Raw genomic sequence first — 14,787 nt, 5'->3', positions numbered from 1 at the left:
ATAATCATCATCATTATTTATTATTGTTGTATTATTTTTATATTATTATTTTATTTTATTATTATTATTATTATTATTATTATTAATAATAGTACTACTAGTACTACTACTACTACTAATATTTTTTATATGGTTTTTTTTTCTATGGAGGAAATTTCTCATCACTTACTGTCACAACATAAATGATGAGAAATCATCAAACGGGTACAAGGAATAAAAAGAAAAAAACAAAAAAAAAAAAAAAACAACATTTTTTGTAGAGTGGGGAAGGGTAAGAGAATCTGGCAGTATTTTTATTGCTGTCCTTGTCTTCCTGCCCAAGTGACCCCCCTCCTTTCTAGTCCTGGTGTCACAGGGACAGGTGAATTAAAATCACCGCAATGGGGTCACAGGCAGAAAGTAAGCCTTACAGAAATATTAACTCTTCTCCAAAAAGTGCATTGTTCCAAAGGTTAGTTGTTTTAATGTTCAGTTGTACCTAAAAAAAAATTTTAAGGCATTTTAAATAGAGTATGGAAGGATTAGAGAATTTCTTTTATCCACTGTGTATCCAGAAAGTATTCTTCACTTTTTCCACATTTTGTTATGTTGTTATGTTTTGTTATGTTGCAGCCTTATTTCAAAATGCATTAAATTCATTATTTTCCTCAAAATTCTACAAACAATACTCCATAATAACAAAGTGAGAGAAGTTTGTTTAAAATCTTTTCAAATTTATTTTTTTTTTTTTTTATAAATTTACAAAGATTTCAAACAAACTTCTTTCACGTTGTCATTATGAGGTATTGTTTGTAGAATTTTGAGGAAATTATTGAGGAAAATAATGAATTTAATCCATTTTGGAATAAGGCTGTAACATAATACATCTATCTATCTATTCTTTTGTTTAACCCTGTTTGTTTATTTTTTAGAATGAGAAGCCTGGAAGTAAGAGCAAAGGTAATTACTAACAATATATTTTAATTATTATTATTATAATTATTATTATAATAATATATTATAAGTTTACTCTTAGGTTGGATTCACATCAAGTATAGTGGAACTGCGTTGGGTGGCAGTTCCACCGCAAAACCAGGCAAATGCCTTGTCACCTATGTGCCCGATCCACACCACAGAGTTGAGGGCAATCCACTGCCTCGCACCGCACAGCGGCCAATAGAACTGTGTGATATTAGAATGTGTGACATTTCAATAAAGTTTGTTAAAAAAAAAAAGTGCAATGGACCAGGGTCGGCACATCAGCACTGCAATTGTCCATCTGCATCGCACCCAGTGCCGGATTAAACTCTATGGCGGCCCCCAAGCAGTGGAAACCTTGGGGCCCCCCTCACAGGTTTCTGGAGTTTTCTCGTGTGTGCTCTCTAACTATGTAGCGTGTACGTTGACTGCTAGATTGAGATGACCATCAGTACTGATGACCATCTATATGTAGGTTACATAGGACGTAGGTTGCACCAATTTTTTTTTCCAAACTGACAGCTGAAAGAATATGAGCTTTTAACAGTCAAACTGTAATGTGAACCTGATTTCTATGGTTTATGTACTACTTGCCGACTGCCTAACTGTAAATGTACGTCATTATTTTGACATTAAATACATGGGTTATGGCAGCAGCTAGCTGCCATAACCCCCCGGTATTTTTTTTTTTCCGTAAGGCGGTCGGCTTTAAGATAAAAGTAATCCCAGCAGAGGATTCGCCACGGAATCACTCTTATAGGTAGCGGTAGAGGTGCCTCCCTCCCGTCCCTTCCCAGTGGTTTCCAAGCTTACCGAAGCCGTCAGTAAGCCCGGAACCGATCCAGTGCGGCCAATTGCTGGGCAGGAAGCAAGATAGCAGTGAATGCAAGATAGCCAGTGGATAAGATTTTTTTTTTTTTAAGTCAAAATTAGTTTTTTTTTAAAAATGTTTTTGCTTTTAAAGGTAAATGAGTAGGGATGAGCTTCGAGTTTAAATATAACTCATGTTCGACTCGAACATCGGCTGTTCGCCAGTTCGCCGAACAGAGAACAATTTGGGGTGTTCGCGGCAAATTCGAAAGCCGCGGAACACCCTTTAAAAGTCTATGGGAGAAATCAAAAGTGCCAATTTTAAAGGTTTATTTGCATGGTATTGTAATAAAAAGTGTTTGGGGACCCGGGTCCTGCCCCAGGGGACATGGATCAATGCAAAAAAGTTTTAAAAACGTCCGTTTTTTTGGGAGCAGTGATTTTAATAATGCTTAAAGTGAAACAAAAAAAGTGTAATATTCCTTTAAATTTCGTACCTGGGGGGTGTCTATAGTATGCCTGTAAAGGGGCGCATGTTTCCTGTGTTTAGAACAGTCTGACAGCAAAATGACATTTCAAAGGAAAAAAAGTAATTTAAAACTACTCGCGGGCATTAATGAATTGCCGGTCTGACAATACACATAAATGTTCATTGATAAAAACGACATGGAAATTCCGCACAGGGGAACCCTGAACCAAAATTTAAAAAAAAAATGGCGTGGGGGTCCCCCTAAATTCCATTTCAGGCCCTTCAGGTCTGGTATGGATATTAAGGGGAACCCTGGACAAAATTTTTTTTTTTAAATAGCGTGGGGTCCCCCTCAAAATCTATACCAGACCCTTCAGGTCTGGTATGGATTTTAAGGGGAACCCCACGCCAAAATTTTTTTTTAAAATGGCATGGGGTCCCCCCCAAAATCCATACCAGCCCCCTATCCGAGCACGTAACCTGGCAGGCCGCAGGAAAAGAGGGGGGGACAAGAGAGCAGCCCTCCTCCTGAACCGTACCAGGCCACATGCCCTCAACATTGGGAGGGTGCTTTGGGGTAGCCCCCCAAAGCACCTTGTCCCCATGTTGATGGGGACAAGGGCCTCATCTCCACAACCCTTGCCCAGTGGTTGTGGGGGTCTGCGGGCGGGGGGCTTATCGGAATCTGGAAGCCCCCTTTAACAAGGGGACCCCCAGATCCTGCCCCCCCTGTGTGAAAAGGTAAGGGGGTACTTTACCCCTACCATTTCACAAAAAAAGTGTCAAAAATGTTAAAAATGACAAGAGACAGTTTCTGACAATTCCTTTATTTAAAGTCTTCTTCTTATCCATCTTCTTTCTTCTATCTTCTTTCTTCTATCTTCTTTCGGTTTCTTCCTCCATCTTCTTCTTCCTCCGATTCTCTGCTTCTTGCTCCGGTGTTCTCGTCTGGCATCTTCCTACTCGGCATCTTCTTCCCTTCTTTGTTCTCGGCCGCTCCGCATCCATGATGGGAGGCTCCTGCTGTGTGACGCTTCTCGTTTTCTGACGGTTCTTAAATAACGGAGGGCGGGGCCACCCAGTGACCCCCCTCGACGCGCGGGGACTTGACGGGGAATTCCCTGAGGCTTTCCCCATGATGTCAGAGGGGGCGGGATCACCGGTTATGTAACGGGTGACCCCGCCCCCTCTGATGTTACAGGGAATGCCACAGGGAAGTCCCCGTCAAGTCCCCGTGCGTCAGAGGTGACCCCGCCCTCCGTTATTTAAGTTGTTATTAGGTACATTGCATTAATACAGTATTTTCTCCATAAAGTCTTTAATGAAAAGTTTTCGTTTCTTTGAGTTAATTCATTTTTTCTATCTCTTGTAAACAATTCAAGAAAGCTTTATTGTAATTTTCTTTCAAGGTCAGATCCAATATTATTTTGATCTGTTGTTACGGGGGCCCTTAAATAGCAAGGGGGCCCATAGGCTGGTGCCTACACTGCCTATATGGTAATCCAGCACTGATTGCACCGCACACCAGCCGCTGTGTAGAACATTTAACACCCCAGATATTACTAAATAAATTTATTACTAAATGGAAAACAGAAATCATGTTTTTGTGTATAACTGCACAGGGATTCAAAGCCTAACTCCAGATTTGCTATGACTTTAAAGTGATTCTAAAGCTTCAAAGATTGTTTACCTTAATTCATTCTATGCATTAAAGCAGATCTAGACCCCCCCCCCCCCCATCAAAAAATTAAAGGTTAGCAGCTACAAATACTGTAGCTGCTGACTTTTAATATTAGCACACTTACCTGTCCAAGGATCCCGTGATGTCGGCACCCCAGACGATTTTTCAATCGGCTCTCGGGTGCTGCCGCCGCCATTCCCTGTAAGGGAAACCGGCGGTGAAGCCTTGCAGCTTCACCGCTGGTTCCCTACTGCGCATGCGTGAACTGCGGAGGGGGGGGCGAATTTCCAGGGGACCTCGCTGCGGTGAGGTCTCCCAGAAGTGGGGATGGGCACCTGTCAACTCCCCCCTAACTTACCTAAGCCCCATCACGATCCAGCACTGTGCATGTGGCTCTCCTGGCTTTGTCCCTCTTCCCTGGGCAGATCGATATCAGTGGGAGCCATTGGCTCCAACTCCTGCCAATGAACTCCAGTGACTAGGGAGCGGTGGCGGGGCGAGTCCCGCTGTCTGTGTCAATGGACGCAGCAGTGGGGCTCGAGTATGCATAAGTGCCCCCCATGGGAATCGGCTTCCTATTGGGAGCACCAGTAAGAGAGACAGAGCCAGGAGCACGGGCGGGGGACCCGAGAAGAGCGATTCTATTGCACAGAGGAGGTAAGTATAGACATGTTTGTTATTATTATTATTAATATTATTATTATTAAATTTTCCTTTACAACCACTTTAAATAATTCTCTTCGGCCACGCTGGTCCAAACAATAGGTTTCCTTCACTAACAAATGTGCCAGCTGGGCGCACTGTATAAACTGTACATAGGGTTAGCTACATACAGTATACAACTCTGTGTTCCAGCAGCAGTACAGGGACTTCAGTCATTATACATTGGGCATTTTCTTTGGGCACTTGTTGGTATGTAATCTGCCCTTGTGGAACAGTTTGCAATCACTATTCATAATTGGGGGGAGGTGCCTGTTTCTTTACTGTGTTTGCTGTTATCATAATCTGGATATGACTAATTTATATCTATTGTTTGTGTCACAGAATCATATTATGAACACGGAAATGTGAGTACAGTGTTAGGGCTAAATGTTGTATTTCTCACATCACCTGTTCAATATCTTAAAGCTCAACTCCAGGAAACTTGAAAATTCTCTCTTGCAGTGGGGGCTGCACTTGCATACCTCCCAACTGTCCCTGATTTTGAGGGACTGTCCCTGATTTGGAGCAATGTCCCTCTGTCCCTCATTCCTCCTCATTTGTCCCTAATTTTGGTCTGATCTATATAGATGTATATAAAATGCACTTTTTATCTATCAAAAAGTGTTTCCCAGCGCTAAACCTTTCATCTGATTTCTAAATTGCTGCATTTGTAAATTCCAAAAGCCAATATAAAGGAATAGTAGTGGTAAAAAAAGCACTTGTGGGTTTAACCAATCTTGTTTTTTTGTACAATTCTCCTTTAAGGGGGCATGGCAAGGGGTGTGTCCTATGCCTGCATACTTTTGCTGATAGGTGTCCCTCATTCCCATCTCAAAAAGTTGGGAGGTATGCACTTGCACTGCAAAGGTTAACTGCTTGTTTAGGTTTATGGGACATGGAAAAGTACATTTCCTTACCTGATACTTTGCCCCTCCGTGCTGCTAGACTGATCGTCTTCCCCTTCCTGTTCCATTGGTCCATAGTCATTAAAGCGGTAGTAAACTCTACTACTCTTAATTCTCCTTCAGATGCTTGCATATACACTATATTACCAAAAGTATTGGGACGCCTGCCTTTACACACACATGAACTTTAATGGCATCCCAGTCTTAGTCCGTAGGGTTCAATATTGAGTTGGCCCACCCTTTGCACCTATAACGGTTTCAACTCTTCTGGGAAGGCTGTCCACAAGGTTTAGGAGTGTGTCTATGGTGACCATTCTTCCATAAGAGCATTTGTGAGGCCAGGTTGGTGTTGGATGAGAAGGCCTGGCTCGCAGTCTCCGCTCTAATTCATCCCAAAGGTGTTCTATTGGGTTGAGGTCAGGACTCTACGCAGGACAGTCAAGTTCCTCCACCCCAAACTTGCTCAGCCATGTCTTTATGGACCTTGCTTTGTGCACTGGTCCAAATCATTTGCATAGCTCCCAACTGTCCCTGATTTCGAGGGACTGTCCCTGGTTTGAACCGGGGCTTGTTCGGCACAACTCTACATAACAGCGGTCTAATGGAAGGTAAATAACATTAAAAAAAATAAGTTAAATGCACATATAATCTTATGGGATGATTTTCATTTAAATGAATGGTCTGGTGACAGGTTCTCTTTAAAGAGCGATGTGCGGTGATCATGTAAATTGGCTTTTAGATTGATTTTATCATAAGGACTGGAAAAATAAATCAAACAGTGCTATAGTAACACTAGTAGTCATAAAATAACACTACTTATAGAGCAATTAAAGCATGTGATGCATATTTGTGAATTGAGCTGAATAAGGTGTGGTAGCAAAGAAAAAAAAGCTGGACAAGGAAAAAGAGCTTTGTGAATTGAACTCAAAGGGGGGTTATTTACGAAAGGCAAATCCACTTTGCACTGCAAGTGCACTTGGAAGTGCAGTCGCTGTAAATCTGAGGGGAAGATCTGCAAAGAGTGGAAGCTCTGCTGATTTTATCATCCAATCATGTGCAAGCTAAAATGCTGTTTTTTATTTTCCTTGCATGTCCCCCTCGGATCTACAGCGACTGCACTTCCAAGTGCACTTGCAGTGCAAAGTGGATTTTCCTTTAGTAAATAACCCCCATAGTGTTTTATTCTGGATAATTTTACATTTTCATGATGTCTATAAATTTGCTAGAGGTCATGAAGTGCCTGGATTTTTTATTATTTTATTAATATTATTGTTGTTATTTTTTTTTTTGTTTTTTTTACTGTTTCATATTTTTGCTATTTTATATTGTTGTTATTTTAAACTATTATTATATTTATCATTATATATTATTATATTTTTACTATTTTATATTATTATTTTATTATTGTTATTATTATTTTAACTTAATTGTATTATTTTATATTATTATCATCATCATAATCATCATCATTATTTATTATTGGTGTATTATTTTTATATTATTATTTTATTATTATTATTATTATTATTATTATTATTATTATTATTATTATTATTAATACTAATACTACTAATAATATTTTTTATATTGTTTTTTTTTTCTATGGAGGAAATTTCCCATCACTTACTGTCACAACATAAATGATGAGAAATTTCTCTAGCGGGTACAAGGAATAAAAAGGAAAAAAAAACAAAAAAAACAAACAGAACATTTTTTGTAGAGTGGGGAAGGGTAAGAGAATCTGCCAGTATTTTTATTGCTGTCATTGTCTTCCTGCCCAAGTGACCCCCCTCCTTTCTAGTCCTGGTGTCACGGGGACAGGTGAATTAAAATCGCCTCAATGGGGTCACAGGCAGAAAGTAAGCCTTACAGAAATATTAACTCTTCTCCAAAAAGTGCATTGTTTCAAAGGTTAGTTGTTTTTATGTTCAGTTGTACCTAAAGATTTTTTTTAACGCATTTTAAATAGAGTATGGAAGGATTAGAGAATTTCTTTTATCCACAGTGTATCCAGAAATTCACAGCGCTTCACTTTTTCCACATTTTGTTATGTTACAGCCTTATTTCAAAATGCATTAAATTCATTATTTTCCTCAAAATTCTACAAACAATACTCCATAATACCAACGTGAGAGAAGTTTGTTTAAAATCTTTTCAAATTTATTAAAAATAAAAAATGAAAAAAATCCCATGTACATAAATATTCACAGACTTTGCTCAATACTTTGTTGAAGCTCCTTTGGCACCAATTACAGCCTCAAGTCTTTTTGAGTATGATGCTACAAGGTTGGCACACCTATTTTTGGGCAGTTTTTCACATTCTTCTTAGCAGGACCACTCAAGTTCCATCAGGTTGGATGGGGTGGTGTCGGTGCACAGTCATTTTCGGATCTCTCCAGAGATGTTCAATCGGGTTCAAGTCTGGACTCTGGCTGGGCCACTCACAGACATTCACAGAGTTGTCCCTTAGGCGCTCCATTGTTATCTTGGCTGTGTGCTTAAGGTCATTGTCCTGTTGGAAGAACCTTCGCCCTATTCTGTGGTTCAGAAAACTCTGGAGCAGGTTTTTGTCAAAGATGTCTCTGTACATTGCTGCATTCATATTTTCCTCGATCCTGACTAGTCTTCCAGTTCCTGCTGCTGAAAAACACCCCCACAGCATGATGCTGCCACCACCATTCTTCACTGTAGGGAAGGCATTGACCAGGTGATCAGCAGTGCCTGGTTATCTCCAGACACAACACTTGCCATTCAGGCCAAAGAGTTCAATCTTTGTTTCATCAGACCAGAGAATTTTGTTTCTCATGGTCTGGGAGTCCTTCAGGGGCCTTTTGGCAAACTCCAGGTGGGCTGTCATGTGCCTTTTACTGAGGAGTGGCTTCCGTCTGACCACTCTACCATACAGGCCTAATTGGTGGAGTGCTGCAGAGATGGTTGTTCTTCTGGAAGGTTCTCCTATCTCCACAGAAAAACACTGGAGCTCTGACAGAGTGATCATCGGGTTCTTGGTCACCTCCCTGACTAAGGCCCTTCTCCACTTCTCAGTTTAAACGGGAGACCCGCTCTAGGAAGAGTCCTGGTGGTTCCAAACTTCCTCTATTTATGGATGATGAAGGCCACTGTGCTCATTGGGACCTTCAATCCTGTAGAAATGTTTCTGTACCCTTCCCCAGATCTGTGCCTCCATACAATCCTTTCTCGGAGGTCTACAGATAATTCCTTAGACTTCATGGCCTGGTTTGTGTTCTGACATGCACTGTCAACTGTGGGACCTTCTATAGACAGGTGTGTGCCTTTCCAAATCATGTCCAATCAACTGAATTTACCACAGGTGGACTCCAATCAAGTTGTAGAAACATCTCAAGGACGATCAGTGGAAACAGGATGCACCTGAGCTCAATTTTGAGTGTCATGGCAAAAGCTGATGAACATGGGATTTTTTTTTTATTTTTAATAAATTTACAAAGATTTCAAACAAACTTCTTTCAAGTTGTCATTATGGGGTATTGTTTGTAGAAATTTGAGGAAAATAATGAATTTAATCCATTTTGGAATAAGGCTGTAACATAATACATCTATCTATCTATTGTTTTGTTTAACCCTGTTTGTTTATTTTTTAGAATGAGAAGCCTGGAAGTGAGAGCAAAGGTAATTACTGACAATATATTTTAATTAATATTATTATTATAATTACTATTATATTATAATAATATATTATAAGTTTACTCTTAGGTTGGATTCACATCAAGTATGGAACCAATCCGGTGCGGCCGATTGCTAGGCAGGAAGCCAAGTGAATGCAAGATAGCCGGCAGATAATTTTTTTTTTAAGTCAAAATGAATTTTTTTTTCATTTTTTTTTTTTGCTTTTAAAGGTAAATGAGAGATCTGGGGTCTATTTGGCCCAAGATCTCTCAATAAAGAGGACCTGTCATGCCTTTTTCTATTACAGGGGATGTTTAACTTCCTTGTAATAGGAAAAAAAGTAAAATAAATAAGGAAAAAATTTAAAGCGCCCCATCCCTCTGAGCTTGCGCGCAGAAGCGAACGCATATGTAAGTCATGCCAGCATATGTAAACAAAGTTTAAACCACACATGTGAGGTATCGCCGCGATCGTTGGAGCGAGAGCAATAATTCTATTGCAAGATGCTCTCTGTAACTCTAAACAAGTAACCTGTAAAAAATGTCAAATTGTCGCCTGTGGAGATTTTTAAGTACTGTAGTTTGTCACTATTCCACAAGCGTGCCCATTTATAAAGCAGGACATATTAGGTATCTATTTACTCGGCATAATATCATCTTTCACATTATAGAAAAAAATTGGGCTAACTTTACTGGTTTTTTTTTTCTAAGTGTATTTTTAAGTATATTTTTTTTCTAAAAAATCGTGTTTGAGAGACTGCTGCTCAAATACAGTGTGACATAAAATATTGAAACGACCGTCATTATATTTTCTAGGGCCTCTGCTAAAAAAAAAATACTTAATGTTTGGGGGTTCTAAGTAATTTTCTAGCAAAAAAAATTACAGATTTTTACTTGTAAACAGCAAATGTCAGAAAAAGGCCTTGTCTTAAAGTGGTTAAGTTGTTATTAGGTACATTACATTAATACAGTATTTTCTCCATAAAGTCTTTAATGCAAAGTTTTCATTTCTTTGAGTTAATTTGTTTTTTCTATCTCTTGTAAACAATTTAAGAAAGCTTCATTGTAATTTTCTTTCAAGGTCAAATCCAATATTATTTTGATCTGTTGTCACGGGGGGGGCCCTTAAACAGCAAGGGGGCCCATAGGCTGGTGCCTACACTGCCTATATGGTAATCCAGCATTGATTGCACCGCACACCAGCCACTGTGCAGAACATTTAATGCCCCAGATATTACTAAATAAATTTATTACTAAATGGAAAACAGAAATCATGTTTTTGTGTATAACTGCACAGGGATTCAAAGCCTAACTCCAGATTTGCTATGACTTTAAAGTGATTCTAAAGCTTCAAAGATTGTTTACCTTAATTCATTCTATGCATTAAAGCAGATCTAGACCCCACCCCCATCAAAAAATTAAAGGTTAGCAGCTACAAATACTGTAGCTGCTGACTTTTAATATTAGGACACTTACCTGTCTAGGGATCCCGCAATGTCGGCACCCCAGACGATTGTTTAATCGGCTCTCGGGTGCTGCCGCCGCCATTCTCTGTAAGGGAAACCGGCGGTGAAGCCTTGCAGCTTCACCGCTGGTTCCCTACTGCACATGCGTGAACTGCGGAGGGGGGGCGAATTTCCAGGGGACCTCGCTGCGTGAGGTCTTACAGAAGTGGGGATGGGCACCTGTCAAAATCAGTTACCCGCTCCTCCCTCCCCCCGAAAGGTGCCAAATGTGGCAGTGGAGGAGGGGGGGAGGAAGCAAACAAGCGGAGCTTCCACTTTTGGGTGGAGCTCTGCTTTAAAGGTAAAAACCTTCTGTGTTACAGACTCACCCCCCCTCCCCCTAACTTACCTAAGCCCCATCACAATCCAGCACTGTGCATGTGGCTCTCCTGGCTTTGTCCCTCCTCCCTGGGCAGATCGATATCAGCGGGAGCCATTGGCTCCAACTCCTGCCAATGAACTCCAGTGACTAGGGAGCGGTGGCGGGGGCGAGTCCCGCTGTCTGTGTCAATGGACGCAGCAGCAGGGCTCGAGTACGCATAAGTGCCCCCCATGGGAATCGGCTTCCTATTGGGAGCACCAGCAAGAGAGACGGAGCCAGGAGCACGGGCGGGGGACCCGAGAAGAGCGATTATATTGCACAGAGGAGGTAAGTATAGACATGTTTGTTATTATTATTCTTAAATTTTCTTTTACAACCACTTTCATTGGGCACTTGTTGGTATGTAATCTGCCCTTGTGGAACAGTTTGCACTCACTATCCATAATTGGGGGGAGGTGCCTGTTTCTTTACTGTGTTTACTGTTATCATAATCTGGATATGACTAATTTATATCTATTGTTTGTGTCACAGAATCATATCATGAACACGGAAATGTGAGTACAGTGTTAGGGCTAAATGTTGTATTTCTCATATCACCTGTTCAATATCTTAAAGCTCAACTCCTGGAAACTTGAAAATTCTCTCTTGCAGTGGGGGCTGCACTTCAAGCATACCTCCCAACTGTCCCCGATTTGGAGGGACTGTCCCTGATTTGGAGCAATGTCCCTCTGTCCCTCATTCCTCCTCATTTGTCCCTAATTTTGGTCTGATCTATATAGTTGTATATAAAATGCACTTTTTATCTATCAAAAAGTGTTTACCAGCGCTAAACCTTTCATCTGATTTCTAAATTGCTGCATTTGTAAATTCCAAAAGCCAATATAAAGGAATAGTAGTGGTAAAAAAAGCACTTGTGGGTTTAACCAATCTTGTTTTTTTGTACAATTCTCCTTTAAGGGGGCGTGGCAAGGGGTGTGTCCTATGCCTGCATACTTTTGTTGATAGGTGTCCCTCATTCCCATCTCAAAAAGTTGGGAGGTATGCACTTGCACTGCAAAGGTTAACTGCTCGTTTAGGTTTATGGGACATGGAAAAGTACATTTCCTTACCTGATACTTTGCCCCTCCGTGCTGCTAGACTGATCGTCTTCCCCTTCCTGTTCCATTGGTCCATAGTCCTGACGTCATTAAAGCGGTAGTAAACTCTACTACTCTTGTTTCTCCTGCAGATGCTTGCATATACACTATATTACCAAAAGTATTCGGACGCCTGCCTATACACGCACATGAACTTTAATGACATCCCAGTCTTAGTCCGTAGGGTTCAATATTGAGTTGGCCCACCCTTTGCACCTATAACGGCTTCAACTCTTCTGGGAAGGCTGTCCACAAGGTTTAGGAGTGTGTCTATGGTGACCATTCTTCCAGAAGAGCATTTGTGAGGCCAAGTTGGTGTTGGACGAGAAGGCCTGGCTCGCAGTCTCCGCTCTAATTCATCCCAAAGGTGTTCTATCGGGTTGAGGTCAGGACTCTACGCAGGACAGTCAAGTTCCTGCACCCCAAACTTGTTCAGCCATGTCTTTATGGACATTGCTTTGTGCACTGGTCCAAATCATTTGCATAGCTCCCAACTGTCCCTGATTTCGAGGGACTGTCCCTGGTTTGAACCGGGACTTGTTCGGCACAACTCTACATAACAGCGGTCTAATGGAAGGTAAATAACATTAAAAAAAATAAGTTAAATGCACATATAATCTTATGGGATGATTTTCATTTAAATGAATGGTCTGGTGACAGGTTCTCTTTAAAGAGCGATGTGCGGTGATCATGTAAATTGGCTTTTAGATTGATTTTATCATAAGGACTGGAAAAATAAATCAAACAGTGCTGTAGTAACACTAGTAGTCATAAAATAACACTACTTATAGAGCAATTAAAGCATGTGATGCATATTTGTGAATTGAGCTGAATAAGGTGTGGTAGCAAAGAAAAAAAAAGCTGGACAAGGAAAAGAGCTTTGTGAATGGATCTCAAAGGGGGTTATTTACGAAAGGCAAATCCACTTTGCACTGCAAGTGCACTTGGAAGTGCAGTCGCTGTAGATCTGAGTGGTAGATCTGAAAAGAGTGGAAGCTCTGCTGATTTTATCATCCAATCATGTGCAAGCTAAAATGCTGTTTTTTTATTTTCCCTGCATGTCCCCCTCGAAACTACAGCGACTTTACTTCCAAGTGCACTTGCAGTGCAAAGTGGGTTTTCCTTTAGTAAATAACCCCCATAGTGTTTTATTCTGGATAATGTTACATTTTCATGATGTCTATAAATTTGCTAGAGGCCATTAAGTGCCTGGATTTTTTATTATTTTATTAATATTATTGTTGTTATGTTTTTTTTTTTTTTTTTTTACTGTTTCATATTTTTGCTATTTTATATTGTTGTTATTTTAAACTATTATTATATTTATCATGATATATTATTATATTTTTACTATTTTATATTATTATTTTATTATTGTTATTATTATTATTTTAACTTAATTGTATTATTTTATATTATTATCATCATCATAATCATCAACATTATTTATTATTGTTGTATAATTTTTATATTATTATTTTATTATATTATTATTGTTATAATTATTATTATTATTATTAATATTAGTACTACTAATAACATTTTTTATATTGTTTTTTTTTTTCTATGGAGGAAATTTCCCATCACTTACTGTCACAACATAAATGATGAGAAATTTCTCTAGCGGGTACAAGGAATAAAAAGAAAAAAAAAAAAAAAATAGAACATTTTTTGTAGAGTGGGGAAGGGTAAGAGAATCTGGCAGTATTTTTATTGCTGTCATTGTCTTCCTGCCAAAGTGACTCCCCTCCTTTCTAGTCCTGGTGTCACGGGGACAGGTGAATTAAAATCGCCTCAATGGGGTCACAGGCAGAAAGTAAGCCTTACAGAAATATTAACAACAACATGAGAGAAGTTTGTTTAAAATCTTTTCAAATTTATTAAAAATAAAAAATGAAAAAAATCCCATGTACATAAATATTCACAGATTTTGCTCAATATTTTGTTGAAGCTCCTTTGGCACCAATTACAGCCTCAAGTCTTTTTGAGTATGATGCTACAAGCTTGGCACACCTATTTTTGAGCAGTTTTTCCCATTCTTCTTAGCAGGACCACCCAAGCTCCATCAGGTTGGATGGGGGGGTGTCAGTGCACAGCCATTTTCAGATCTCTCCAGAGATGTTCAATCGGGTTCAAGTCTGGACTCTGGCTGGGCCACTCACGGACATTCACAGAGTTGTCCCATAGGCACTCCATTGTTATCTTGGCTGTGTGCTTAGGGTCATTGTCCTGTTGGAAGAACCTTCGCCCTATTCTGTGGTTCAGAGCACTCTGGAGCAGGTTTTTGTCAAGGATGCCTCTGTACATTGCTGCATTCATCTTTCCCTCGATCCTGACTAGTCTTCCAGTTCCTGCTGCTGAAAAACACCCCCACAGCATGATGCTTCCACCACCATGCTTCACTGTAGGGAAGGCATTGACCAGGTGATCAGCAGTGCCTGGTTTCCTCCAGACACGACACTTGCCATTCAGGCCAAAGAGTTCAATCTTTGTTTCATCAGACCAGAGAATTTTGTTTCTCATGGTCTGGGAGTCCTTCAGGTGCCCTTTGGCAAACTCCAGGCGGGCTGTCATGTGCCTTTTACTGAGGAGTGGCTTCCGTCTGGCCACTCTACCATACAGACCAAATTGGTGGAGTGCTGCAGAGATGGTTGTT

The sequence above is a fragment of the Aquarana catesbeiana genome, linkage group LG11, assembly GCF_042186555.1.
Source record: "Aquarana catesbeiana isolate 2022-GZ linkage group LG11, ASM4218655v1, whole genome shotgun sequence".
In the NCBI taxonomy this organism is placed as follows: Eukaryota; Metazoa; Chordata; class Amphibia; order Anura; family Ranidae; genus Aquarana; species Aquarana catesbeiana.
Note: the sequence above shows the minus strand (reverse complement) of the source record.